Source organism: Cyrtonyx montezumae, unplaced genomic scaffold (assembly GCF_038088225.1).
Source record: "Cyrtonyx montezumae isolate F1298 unplaced genomic scaffold, pur_monq_1.0 scaffold_2, whole genome shotgun sequence".
Classification (NCBI taxonomy): domain Eukaryota; kingdom Metazoa; phylum Chordata; class Aves; order Galliformes; family Odontophoridae; genus Cyrtonyx; species Cyrtonyx montezumae.
In genome coordinates this window covers 6584344-6597943 of record NW_027071936.1, presented here as the reverse complement: position 1 = coordinate 6597943, position 13600 = coordinate 6584344, and positions in this window count along the sequence as shown.

The window sequence follows — 13600 nt, the reverse complement described above, 5'->3', positions numbered from 1 at the left end:
GAGTGTTTTTCTTAATTTGAATGCAAAGTTCAACTTAAAAAGATTCTGCTTCAGTGCTTCAATAACTAAGTCCCAGTACCTGCTGATATTTTTGTGATTCTGTAGTAGATGACCTACCTGATGAATCCTGCATTGGTTTTGAAATGTAAGCTTTAATAGGCTGAAGAATTTCCACAGTTGCTATGCTTGATGTGGAAGAACAACATCAATGTCATCAGTTCTGGGTTTGAAACATGAATATCATGGCTTATCTCACCCCTGCAGCCAGTAGGCAGACAGGGCTTGCCCTGCTCCTACAAAGCACACCTTTTTTAGATTCTGAAAAAAGAAAACCACTACTTCAATCAGGTCTGGTTAAAACGAAGCAAAGGCTTGACTTTAACGGGATTTAAACAGGAGTTTAAGCGCTCTGAACTGAGTCAGAAAACAGTAGCATTAAAAACAACTCAGATACTTCTAGTCAGTCTGCGGCCTGCTCATTCTCAGTGTCTGCAATGAGAGATAACGAATGATATAAAAAAAAGAGGAGACAAAATGTATCACTTTAAAGAATTAATATGACACTTTTGATCATTGCCTAGTAAATATAAAGGGCAGGAGGGTAAGTTTCACAAATTAAATGATGAAAAAGTGCTAAGAATGGAAGTGGTTTATCAGAGTTCATTATCAAGGAAGCTCAGTTTTACTTGAGAAAGTACAGTCTCCACATGTATTTGAATATATTCTTCAGGAATTAAAGTTTACCTGAGATGAGATTATTCAAAATAAAAATTATTTATGTTTCTTTTCTTTCTTTTCTTCCTCTCTCTCTCTTCTTCTTCCCCTCCTTCCTTTCTTCTCTCCCATAAACCATTTAGAGAGCTTTTAAAGCATTCTCCCTTTAAAGGAAAAAGTAATGGAAAGGAAGAGGAAAAAAAAAACAGTCAGTTGAGAAGTTTAAAATACAATTTTGCCAGACATATTGCATATTAAAGGTGAGACTTTCAAAGATAGCGAAGAGGTTTAAGACCAATTCATGTTATCTTTCCAAACAGAATACACTTAAGCGTCTTTGAAAACCATGACATTTTACTTCCTTTTAGATTATGCTGATATACAACAAAGGCTATGCTATAACTCGAAGAAAATAATTGCTGTAAAGCATAGTCCATATTAACTTTTTTTTTTAATAATACATTCTGTTTCACTAAAATAATATTCTAACAGTGGTACACTGTATTTGTGTTACCCACTGTAAGAGCTGGGAATGCAAAGAGACCAGTGCAAACAAGGAAGTGTTACAAAAAGAAGGAAAATGAATGCTCACCTGTCTCCAAAGATCTAGGCTAACAGAGAATGAACTCCAAAAAGAAGGGACCTCCAAAAAGAGATACTTCCTTGTTGGCAGTCAGCCCTTAAATGATGTGCAGCCTGGCTCCTCTCCTTCCAGTTGCACAGGTGAATTGCCTTTACCTGTGCTCCCAGGGCTGACCGGATCTTTCTTTCAGATGCTCATTCAGGGGTTCAGGTTGTGACTCAGCAGTTCCCATACACCCACCATCCATTTATTAATATCAATTTTAATGATTGCATTTTTTTTTGTTTTTGAAAGATGGAAGAACATTTTATGAATAAAATCTCTGGAAAAGATTTTTTGAGGTATTGACTATTGATCTAAGAATTTATAAATAGAGTATTTCTCCCATGATTTTATGTACAAATAATATGAATGCTAAGATAAAGTAAAAATAGTGCTTTTCCTACCAAAACTGATGTTTCACCGATTTGTATTAACATGTAGAATAATGGTATAATGATGAAAAATAGAAGACCTGCTGTAGAGTAAATAACTCCTAATGACGATACTCCACCAGGGAATAGTATAGAAGATGGTATATTTCAAGTAGTTCTATACAAACAGTTATACAGGTAATACAAAAGAGAAGATGGCTCACCTTTAAGATGACAAGGCTCGCAGAGGACTCCACATGGGAGGGATCTCCAAGAAGAGATCCTTCCCTGGTGGTGGTCAGCCCTTAAATGGGGTTTGAGAGAGGAGGAACTAGGCTCCACCCCTTCCACCCACACAGGTATATCACCTTCACCTGTGCCCCCATGGCTGACTTGGTGCTCACCTCAGGTGACCAATCAGTGGTTCAGGCCGTGATTCAGCAGTTCCCATACACTCCACCCCTTCACGACATGAACCACTGATCAAGTAACCATAAGGTGAGTTCCCCTTGATACAGAGACCCAATACATCGCGACGCTTACATAATTGCCCGTCGCAACGCATGCTGATGTAATCTGATATGAGTGATGATCGGCGCATCCGTCGAACTCTTCTTTGGGCCAGTGCTCGGTGGTATCTACTGGAAGCATGTAATCATACAGTGCAGGTCCATCTTACGTGTCATCAGTCCCGGTTAGACCATCACCAGATGCTTCACATGGTCTTATAACAACTCTGGAACACTGCAGTATTGTTTTGATTCCTTCTGGTGATTCATAGACTTATGGGGAGTAATACAAGTGTTTTAGAGGTACCAAGAGGGGAAGATCCGCTTTCCAGGGCAAGATACAGGCCGTATTCCTGTCTTGGGTTAACACTTCAGCTTGTACAGGGGCACGCCCTGGTCGCCTGTACCAGACCCTTTGACCCGATGTCTGTGGCTGTACGACTATATCAGGCACCAAAGGGGGTGTCCTGATCTGCCACAGAGACATGATAGGGGTCCCCTTAGCAATGAAGACTGGAGTGTTAACCATTATTTCAGTAGGCCATGTACCTATAACCGGAGGAGCTACCGAACCCCCCACCTCCAATAATCTCCCCCAAGGTGCAAGTAGGCCGCACCATCGTGGTCCTACCTGCACCTTCCAGGGCCATTTTATTCTATTGGTACCTGGTTCTAGGTCCTCAGGGGCAGGGAGCAGAAGGTTGTTCTCATTGCCAATCTGAGGTTTCACTTCATTATCGGTGCTCGTAATTTGGATCCTAAGTGGGGAGGCCCATATTGTTTGTAACATTTTCAAGGCACTGGGTCTGCCATCTCTAGGTCTTTCATTCAGGTCCCGCAGGGTCTCATGGAGTCTCTTTGTCCACCCCTGCAGGGACTGAGAGTCTGTCTTCAGGGCAGCCTTGAGAATACCATTGTAACGTTCGATAAGGCCTGCCCCCGTTGGATTATATGGCAGGTGGAATCGCCACTCAATATTATTTTCTTCTGCCCAGCGTTGTATCACTGCACCCGTGAAATGACTTCCTTGGTCACTCTCGATGACTTGCGGTGTCCCGTAGGCAGCCATCAACCTTGTGAGTGCCTTTATAGTGTATGCCTGGTTGGCTTTTGGTACTGGATAGGCCTGCATTAGCCCACTCGCGGTGTCGACACAGGTTAGGGCATATCTCGCCCCCTCAGACCGAGGGAGAGGCCCAATATAATCAACCTGCCACCTCTGTAGAGGATTGTGTCCTCTAGCAAGATGGGCTGTAGTTTCAGGCAACGACCTCGGTCTTATCTTAGAGCAGGCGTCACAGTCTCGGCATGCTTGAGCGATGTCCGATAGTTGTACGGGCAGTCCCCACGCTTTAGCGGCTGCCCACATGGTCTTCTGCCCAGCATGCCGCAGCTTTTGATGTAGCCAGTAAGCGATATTCTCAGATGGAGAGTTCTCAACCCATCTAACTCGGGCCAGTGTGTCGGCTTCATCATTTCCTGGTGACTGTAGGGGTTGATGACCAGAAACATGGTAGACACACACAGTTCTGTGTTTGACTGTATTCCATATGTCTAACCACATATCTTTGCCCCAGATCGGTCGGGAGTGGATAGTCCAATCCTGGGTGGCCCACTGTGCGATCCAAAGAGTGAGCCCCCGATACACAGCCCAACTATCTGTGCAAATATTCAGGATACCATCACCAGGTTCTTTGGTTATAACCATCCACACCGCCCGCAGCTCTGCCCACTGGCTGCTTTGACCATCCCCCTCTTCGAACCAGATTGTGTCTGTGGCAGGATGGTACGCTACTGCTCTCCACTTACTTGGGTTGCCCTTGCTGGACCCATCCGTGTACCAGGCATCTTCAGGAATAGGATATTTTCCTTCCTGGACGGGACTCTTCTGTGGTGGAGCAACCGAAGTTTGTTTTGGTGCATCACTATGATACGTTACTGGGCCAAGAATCTTCTGAAGCTCTTCTTTCAACGGTGAGGAAGACAGACTACTCCTCTGACTGAGATAGGCAACCCATCGTGCCACCGTCTGCGCCTGGGCCACCCCCGTCTTAGGAAGGTGGGTCAGATCTCTTACCCACCCCTGGATTGGCAATGTAGTCTTGACTATAACTTCGGCCGTTTGGGTTATTGGCTCTACCGCTTGTAATGCAGAATAGGCAGCCAATAACTGTTTTTCAATCATACTATATCTTTCCTCTGCTCCATGCCACACCTGAGACCAAAATCCAATGGGGGTCCAAACAGAACTCTGACGTTGCCACAGGCCCCAGCCAAAGCCATCTTGAGTTACGTGAACATCTAGCTCAGCTGGAAGGGTAGGATCAAATATACCCAGTGCCTGGGCTTGTTTAACTGCCTGTTTCGCCTGTTGAAAAGCATCCTGTTCTGTTCTCCCCCAGTCCCATAATTGGCCCTTTTTGGTAAGTCTATATAAAGGTCTCAGCAGCTGCGCCAAATGAGGTATAAAGGAACGCCAATATCCCAATATACCCAGGAATTCCTGCAGCTGCTTTGGTGTTGTAGGGACTGGAAATGCCTGAACCTTATCTATGACGGCATCAGGTAATACTTTGGTCTTTCCTGACCAGACTACCCCTAGAAATTTTACGGACAGTCCTGGACCTTGCACTTTTTGAGGATTGATAGCCCATCCTCTTTCACTTAGGTAGGCAGTTAATGAATCTGCTGCCTCCCCTACTGCTTCCAGTGAGTCGGATGTTAACAGGAGGTCATCAATATAGTGGTATAGGTTCACACTGTTTGGTTTCCTCCAATCAGCCAGGTCACGTGCCACCAAATTATGACAGTATGTTGGTGAGTGCACGTACCCCTGTGGCAAGACCTGAAAGGTCCACTGCCTGCCTCCCCACGTAAATGCAAATTGATCTTGTGATTCTTTAGCAATAGGTATGCTAAAAAACGCATTCGCTAAATCCAGGACACAATGGTAGGTTTTAATTTCCCTACTAAGAGTGTCCATTAAGGAGGCAATATTGGGTACGGCCGCATGGACGGGCGGCGTGACCTTATTCAGTTCCCTATAATCCACCGTCATTCTCCATGTTCCATCCGACTTCCGTACTGGCCATATGGGGGAATTATATGGGCTGTGTGCAGGCCTTTAATACCTACTTTCTCTAATTCCTGCACTGTTTTTGATATTTCTTCTTGTCCACCCGGGAGTCTGTACTGTCTTACATTAGTAATCCGGCGTGGTTTTGGCAAACAAATGGGCTCATGCTTCGCATGGCCCCTCAATATTGTCCGTATTGCCCGGATACTAATGTACCTCTGCCGTAGTCTGAACTCTCCCACAGTTGTCTGGAGAGCCAGACCCCATAGAATGTCTATGCCCAAGATATATTCTGGAATTGGGGCAATCGACACCTTATACTCCCGGGGCGGGAGACGCCCAACCCCCAGTTTCAACCACGTCTGGGTGACTGGAATAGTCTGTCCCCCAAACCCACCAATCATCACTCTATTACCCTTAAATTTCGTTGGGTCTCCATATATAATCGATGTTTCTGCGCCAGTATCCACTAGAGCCATCACCTTCTGCACATTTGTCCTGGACCAGAATATTGTTAGTTCTACATAGGGCCTCCGGTCACAGCTAGAGGCCCTATGGGGACCAGAATTTTCCGTTAATCCATGAATTTTGCCAGATCTAAATCTTTTGCCACAGGTGGCTCAGGCACTGTAGCCTGTGACACCTGCGGATATTTTTTCCTTCTGTTCGGTATTATAAAGTCAGCCAAATTCCAGGTTGTTGTTGGTGTTTTTTCTATAATTCGTACTCCCGATTTTCTGGGAGCACTCTGAAATTTCTGATCATTTCTAAGCTGTTTCCACAGCTGTAACAAAACATGGTTGGGTTGCCCATCAATTTTGGTAAATGCAACCCCAGCCCGTATGAGATCATTAAACATAGTCCTCCGGGATACCCGTACGGGGCCTGATCGGGGCATCCGTGGAGCAGGCTTTTTAGTTCTAATAGGGAAGGCCTCAGCATCTTCCACTATACGAACATTACGCCTGGTTCTTACGCGCTCCGTCTCCCCTAAGTCTGCTACTAACTGGGCTGCCTGCTGTACGATGGCTTCTGATGCCACCAACGGATTTAATATGGAAACCAACATCCCATATAGGTGGGAGGGGGCCTGCTGTAGTATTAGATCTCTCATGCCCGCTGTAAATTTTTCCGTATCGGGGCTTTCAAAAGTGTCCGCATACAGAGCCTCCCTCATACCCAGTTCTCTGATATAGGTCTGGAGGTCCTCCATAGAGGACCACAAACCAGTATTAAGAGGGATATCGGTTTTATTGGGCCATGTTAAGCGGCATGCAGCCATCAACCAATCTATAATAGAATGGTTTTCCTCATTATAATGGACAGCTGCATATAATCTTTGTCTTAATGCCGGGTTTATCGTTATAGATGCTAATTTTGACATTTCTGTTCCATTTACTAAAACACTTTCAGCTCCTGCATCCCATAACCTTAGGAGCCATGATGGTATGCTTTCCCTTGGTTTCTGATGGAACCGTTGTACTAGGTCCATCAACTCATTAGCTGTGTATGGACGAGCGGTCACATGGAGGCAGGTTTCTGCAGGGGGCCATTGGTCAGGAGGCACCCCTGCTGGTCTATCCTGTACCTTCTTTGTTTTTTGAGTTATAATAGGCCGAATCTCGAATGGGTCCATCATAGATGGAGTTTCGAGATCTGCCTTAGAGATCTTTTCCCCTGTCATATCAGAGTCTTCTTCCTCTGATTTTGGGGTGTCTTCTACCAATATATTCCTTATTTGTCTTGTGGGGACATTTAGGCCAGGCTTTTTGGTTGTTAACGTACCCAGCTGTTGTTCCAGTTTCTCAATACGGTCTCGTAATAACTGATTTTCAGTTTCCATATTAACATTTGCGACATCTAACTTGAGTATGGCCATTACTAATGGCCAGGCTACTGCAGAGGCAGCTAACCGCCGCTCCTTGGTAATAAGTATGTCTTTATCTAATCCTACAAAGTAGTCAGTCAAATAAGATGGAGAAGGAGCGGCAGTCCCTGGAACCCACATGGGTCCCCATTTCTCAATAACGGATGCCAATCCATAGTAGGGTGACCCCATGAATCCTGGAATTAGACCAGGGATTATCTGTTCTAGGGGGGTAACGTTCTCCCCCTTGGCCCATTTAAATATACATCAAATAAACGACATTATGGATTTAGTTAGAGCTGCCTGGCTCGCCAAATGTAGAGTAAATAACTCCTAATGACGATACTCCACCAGGGAATAGTATAGAAGATGGTATATTTCAAGTAGTTCTATACAAACAGTTATACAGGTAATACAAAAGAGAAGATGGCTCACCTTTAAGATGACAAGGCTCGCAGAGGACTCCACATGGGAGGGATCTCCAAGAAGAGATCCTTCCCTGGTGGTGGTCAGCCCTTAAATGGGGTTTGAGAGAGGAGGAACTAGGCTCCACCCCTTCCACCCACACAGGTATATCACCTTCACCTGTGCCCCCATGGCTGACTTGGTGCTCACCTCAGGTGACCAATCAGTGGTTCAGGCCGTGATTCAGCAGTTCCCATACACCTGCCACCCTAACCCAGGAACTTAATAGTATTCTCTATCATCAGTCATGCATGATATGGAATGCTATGTGCACAGGAAATGAATCACTTGACAACATTTGCCTTCAGAAGCAGGCTTCAAATTGAAATAACTTCGGATAAGAGAGACAAATGTCAATATCTTGGTTTCTAAACAGAAGTTGATGAACATCAAAGAGCCAGAAAAATATCAATAAAGAATAAGCTGTGTAGAAAGTTTACCAAAGTTTTATCAGTAAACTTTTATACAAAAACTATACAAATATTATTCAAATGTGATCTACCTGAACCAAATCTTCTGAGCAATAGGGAATCATTTCTTTGGTTGGATACTTCTCTTTAAATTGGGTGGCTGAACATCCAGCAAAGATGACCGATTTGTGGTTTTCCCTGGAGTTTCCCTGGGTCATGATCAAGCTTTGGGCTTAATCTGAACCAGCTAATCAGTGCAAATCTAGGGAGCGCTGCAGTGCTGAGCATCTCCTAAAATAAGATTTCACATTAAGACTCTGGTAGTTCAGAGTTATTTAAGATTACATGGAACTTTAAACAAGAATACAAGTCATAAAAACGACAAAATAAAGTCCTAAACTGAGTAATAACATTTTGCTACTTTGCATTTCACCATTTCACTGTTCTCTCAAAATTATGTTTTGATGTTTATTACAACAGTATGCTTTTTTTCTCTTTTTCTTTTCACTTTGTGGAGCTCTATACATGCATTAACAGTAAAGAAAAATGGAAGATTGGAACTGATTAAGTACAGTTTTCGAAGTTACCTAAGAGCTCTGAGAGCTTAGTTCTGCTTAATTTTTTATTCAGAGGTCTTCTTCAAGATGGCTTTAAAAATGCTAATTTATCTATAAATATGCAATAGTTAAGAACACACCACTACTGAAGTTCAAGGAAAAAAAATCATGCACTGGATGTTTGTAATTTCTGATATTTTAATACATTGCTATACACCAATAGTTATATGCAGTTATCCACAGATTCCACAACTGTTGAGTGAAAATTAGTAAATGCCACTGCCTATACTTTCAAATACAGTGCAAAATGTAATTTTGGGACTTCATTTACCTGATTTTTATAACTGAATTTGGATGTCTATGTATACTTGCTCTACTGTAGGGATTGTGTATTATTTTCTTTTTTATATACCCTACTTTTTTTCTTAATTAAGTAAAAAAAAATAGACTAAAAATACTTGGAGTGCATAACATCTTTCATGTTCCCTTAGGACAGATGGCATTCGGAGTGACTTAGTGACCCTTAGTGGCTATCTTTTCTTGTTAAAAGGAAAAAAAAAGTATATTTCTATTCCAACATTTCACAACGCAATTTCATTTAGATGGAGCAAAACTATGAAAAAAAATCATATATTACCCAGATGTTTCTTAAACTTAAAATGGATAATTAAATGTGTGTGCAAATACACACACATGCACAAACAAGAGCAAGATTTCACTGTAGGGGCTTGAGAGTTTTAATATTTGGCAAAGACCTTGCAACAAGGTGTATACTCTGGTTCTGTCCTACTCGCTGCTGACAGGAAGAGCCTATCTGGGAAGGTTTACTAATACTTCTGGCAGCCCTGGTGAGTCACACTGCTTCCCATTGGTTGCAAGAGGAGCAGAGGCTCAAAATGGTAGTTGACGCCACAGTGATATGAGGCACTGTGCAGAAATGTCATATTTGGGCTGCACCTGCCAACATGGGCAGAGCCCTCCACTGCTGCCTTGCACTGCACTGTAGGGAAACACTGCCTTTTGTCTCATCCACTGGTGGAAATAGATTTGTGCTATAAAATCTAGAGCTTTCCTTGCAAAAGTTGCGAGAGCAAAGATGTCAGCCAGGCTCACTGCTTGGAAAGAGAAACAACTTATTAACGCAGACCAATAACACCACGGTAAAAGCAAGTCTATGGAATCCAGATAAATCTATTCAATCCTAGCCAGATTTTCAGATCAGGCTAGAGGGATATAAACTGTCAAAAGCAAAGGATCAGGCCTGTCACTCGTTCCATCAAAAACAAAAATAATATTTCTTCTCTCAATCTTTAGTTTCAAGCTGTTCCTCATACTGTCAGTAAAAACCAGAGAGCAGTATTCCTACTGAGATACAATTTGAATTGTAATTTATTCAGTAATCAACGTGTTTGAGCTCTTTGCCACTTAAGAAAAAATCTAATGAGCTTCTAAAAATTTGTGTTTCTTGAAAGGACAAAAATATGTGATTAAAAATTGATTGCTGTAGCACCAAAATTAAACTGAGAGTCCAAAATGTAATGACTTTAAATAAGTTTTTTGACCTCCCAGTCATCACAGAATTAGAGGTAGCAGTAAATATGGTGTCAGTTTATACAACAGCAGTACTTTGACTTCAGAAATTATCAATGGCCAGGAGGTAATACAGGGTACAAGGAGCTACTTGAAATCAAAGTTAAAGTCTAGCAATTCCATGGCCTTCTGGTGAAATGTATGGATAGGAGTATAAAAATATAATTGGGCTGTTATCACTTTTCCAGTGGGCCATGAATACTAGCTGTGATAGGTGCCATACCTACCATTAGTTGTAGTATAATTTGCTTGCACATTGTGCTGGCCTCAGTTCTCTGATCCCTGTAATATCTCAATGCTCCTCTGTAAATCAGAAATCATCTCATAGATCTAGTTCTGTATTCTAGTTGGTGGATTAAATGATTATGTTATTTTGTAGCTTTGATTTTACATGTCTAAGGAAAAAAATACAACTTCTTTAGGGAAATCCTATTGACATAATGTACAATTTTCTCATGAATAGTTTTTCTTAGGAGATTTGAAGTGTTTTGTTTTCATTCTTTTTTTTAATATAAAAAGAAAAGAGCAGAAAAAGATAGATAAATTAATGGAGGGGGTGAAATGGCTCAAGAAAAAAATCAGTGGTATTAAAATGTGAAATTTTTCTTTTAATAGATATTCGTGCGTTCAATTTGGAAAATAAGGAATGATATGATTAGATTCTCTTATAAAAACAAAACAAAACAAACAAAAACAACATGAGTTCAATCTTATTCTAAAAGAAATTAAGTTCCTTGGTTGCTTCTGCTTTGGAGGGAATGTGTATGTCAGTAAAACTTTTTGATCAGTTCAAGCTGCAAAGTGAACATGGATCATTGGAATGAGCAGTCTGTGGCAGCAGTAAAACATACTAAAGTCCTTTTGCCTATTGCAAAACAAGAGTGTCATTTCCTTCTTTCATGACTCTTTGAGTCCTCACAGACTTTGACTTGCAAGCAATGGAAAGTGTCCATGAGCAGGAGTGCCCACCAACAAGTGGTAAAGTTCTTGTCTCATCCATATCCTTCAGTGGGATTAGTGAACCTAAGGCAGCTCACACAGAGAATGCCTTGCAGATTATCAGAAAATGAGGAAGACCTGAACATCACGTTCAGATCTACCAGAGAGTAAGCTGACACCTGGCTAATGTCTGATATAACGCATATTCAAATATATAAATAAATTCCATCTAAATGGTCTGTTAAAACGTGCACTAAGACACATGCATGAAGCAGTATGTTACTATAAATTGGATGTCTGCAGAAGAAAGGGGTGAGCTTTAGACGTAATACCTAGCATCCAGGATTCTTCCTATTTGAAAGACTAATTTTAGGCTTTGAAATTTAACAAATCTCTTCCCAAAAATTAAATTATGCTTTTATAATTAGCATTTTAGCAAGGAGTGAATGCCATGAAAATAATTCATTTTCAGTGTTTCACTATGAGAAATGACTTTTTCTCATTGAATTTTTACCTAAGCTAAGGACCTTTATTTTTTTAACTGGCTCAGTTCCCTGGTTTTACTGTGCTGATAAAGGAATTTGGTTTTTGCAGGGAGCAAAAGCATTATTCATTTTATTTTAGAGGTAATTTTTAAATATTAACTGTATATTAATATAGTATATTCATTCTAAGTGATACAGAAAGCAGGCTTAGCTTTTAAATGGTGCATACACTGTGTGTTTGCTTCCTTCAATGATGTATTATTAGTAGCATACTGTACCACTTTCTATAATCTGATGTATTTTCATGCTTTTGTGCTTTCCTTTTTTCCTTCCTTTTTTTTTTTACCTTTTTATTTATTTATTTCTGGCAATTGTACTATGCTAAATAGTTTGATTTGGCATTTTCTTCTCAGTTCTTTAATAAGTTACTTTTCACTTGTAAAAGCATATATGGTCAGACTCTAGACCATCTGTAATTCATTTTTCACATGCCAATGGTCCTGAATGTGTGTGAACTTTAAAACCAGTAAAAGTTTGGATTATAATTTTCATTTTTAAAACAAAACAAATACTAAGATTTTAAGCAGTTAGGACTTAAGTATAGTTAAGTTAGTATTTAAATTAAAGGCATACTAGAGTTGAGTTAAATAATAATAAACAGTAGTGTACGGGTTTTACAGATATTTGTAATATATAAAGTATTTTTTTCTACCTAGAACTAAGATTTATAATGATATAGTAATAACAATTATAGATCTCCTAGTCAATTTATTGAATGTTATGAAGTACTACAAAAAGAGAGACTTCCATCATCCTATTTACTTCTCTAATTAAAGTTAAATTGCAGTGGGATATATCAGAATTCTGTAGAAATGACAAAAATAAACTCAAAACTGCAAGGGAAATTAAGAACAACTATTGTGTGTTCCTCCTACCACAGAAATTATGTACTATATATGATCACTAGTCAACAGACTAATAAACGTTGCATGCCTCCTTGTTAAACCTGGAGTTATATTAAAATATGTAATATATCTTCAAATATGTAGGGCATGTTTAATTGCTCTCACTCACACCTTTTAATAAGGGAAAACTCCTTCGCCATCCATTTTTATTGGTTATCAAAGTGGTAGGACTACTGAATTAATGGAGGTTAATAAAAAATCCCTAATGCCTTAGTCAAACTTTCCCAGTCCTGAAGATGAAGAATTAATTTTAGTTGTGTTTGCTAAAGATACAGATAAACTTCATAAAGGGCACATTTTCATATTCCTACCTATGAATAAATTATTTTAAAGAGAACAAATGATTTAGACTGTTATCTCTGCTGGGCATTTGGGATCATGTGGGGCATAATGAGCTCTTTCTCATGCAAACCATACACTGAGGCTTCACAGTGAGAAGGTGCTGCAAGAATTTAGGACTCTGTTTCTTACATACTGGAAATGCGATGCTGTTATTCTGAGTGTTCCTATATCCACATGAAATATTCAGTAAAAGGCACTACAATGTGTATGGAACCACCAGTAGGTTTTTTTTAGGCTGTAGTTTTAATTTTGTATTAGTACCTTCTTATCAACCAGCTTTGAAAGCTACCTTCCTGGGTAGATTTTATCTGATGGTACCTTAGAATAATTTTAATCAAACATACTAAATGAGAGCAGTCAAACTATGGCATGTGTGAAATGCACTTCAAGTTTGCAGTTTAAACTCTGACAATATAGTGTTTAGCATCATATTTCTGTAATATATACAAAGAGCTTCTGTACTAGATCAGAAAAATGACCCAGATAACCTAGACTTTCCTCTTTACCAGTGCCTAGGCTCAGGCAATTAAGTCCAAAATGAAGAAAGCACGTAAAAAGCATTCTTCTCCCTTGGGTAGTCCATAAGCTCAGTATCTAAATGGTATCTACAGGAAAGAAGAGGACAAACTCTTTTTAGCGGGGTCCATGGTGATAGGAGAAGTGGCTTAAAGCTCAAAGAGGGAAA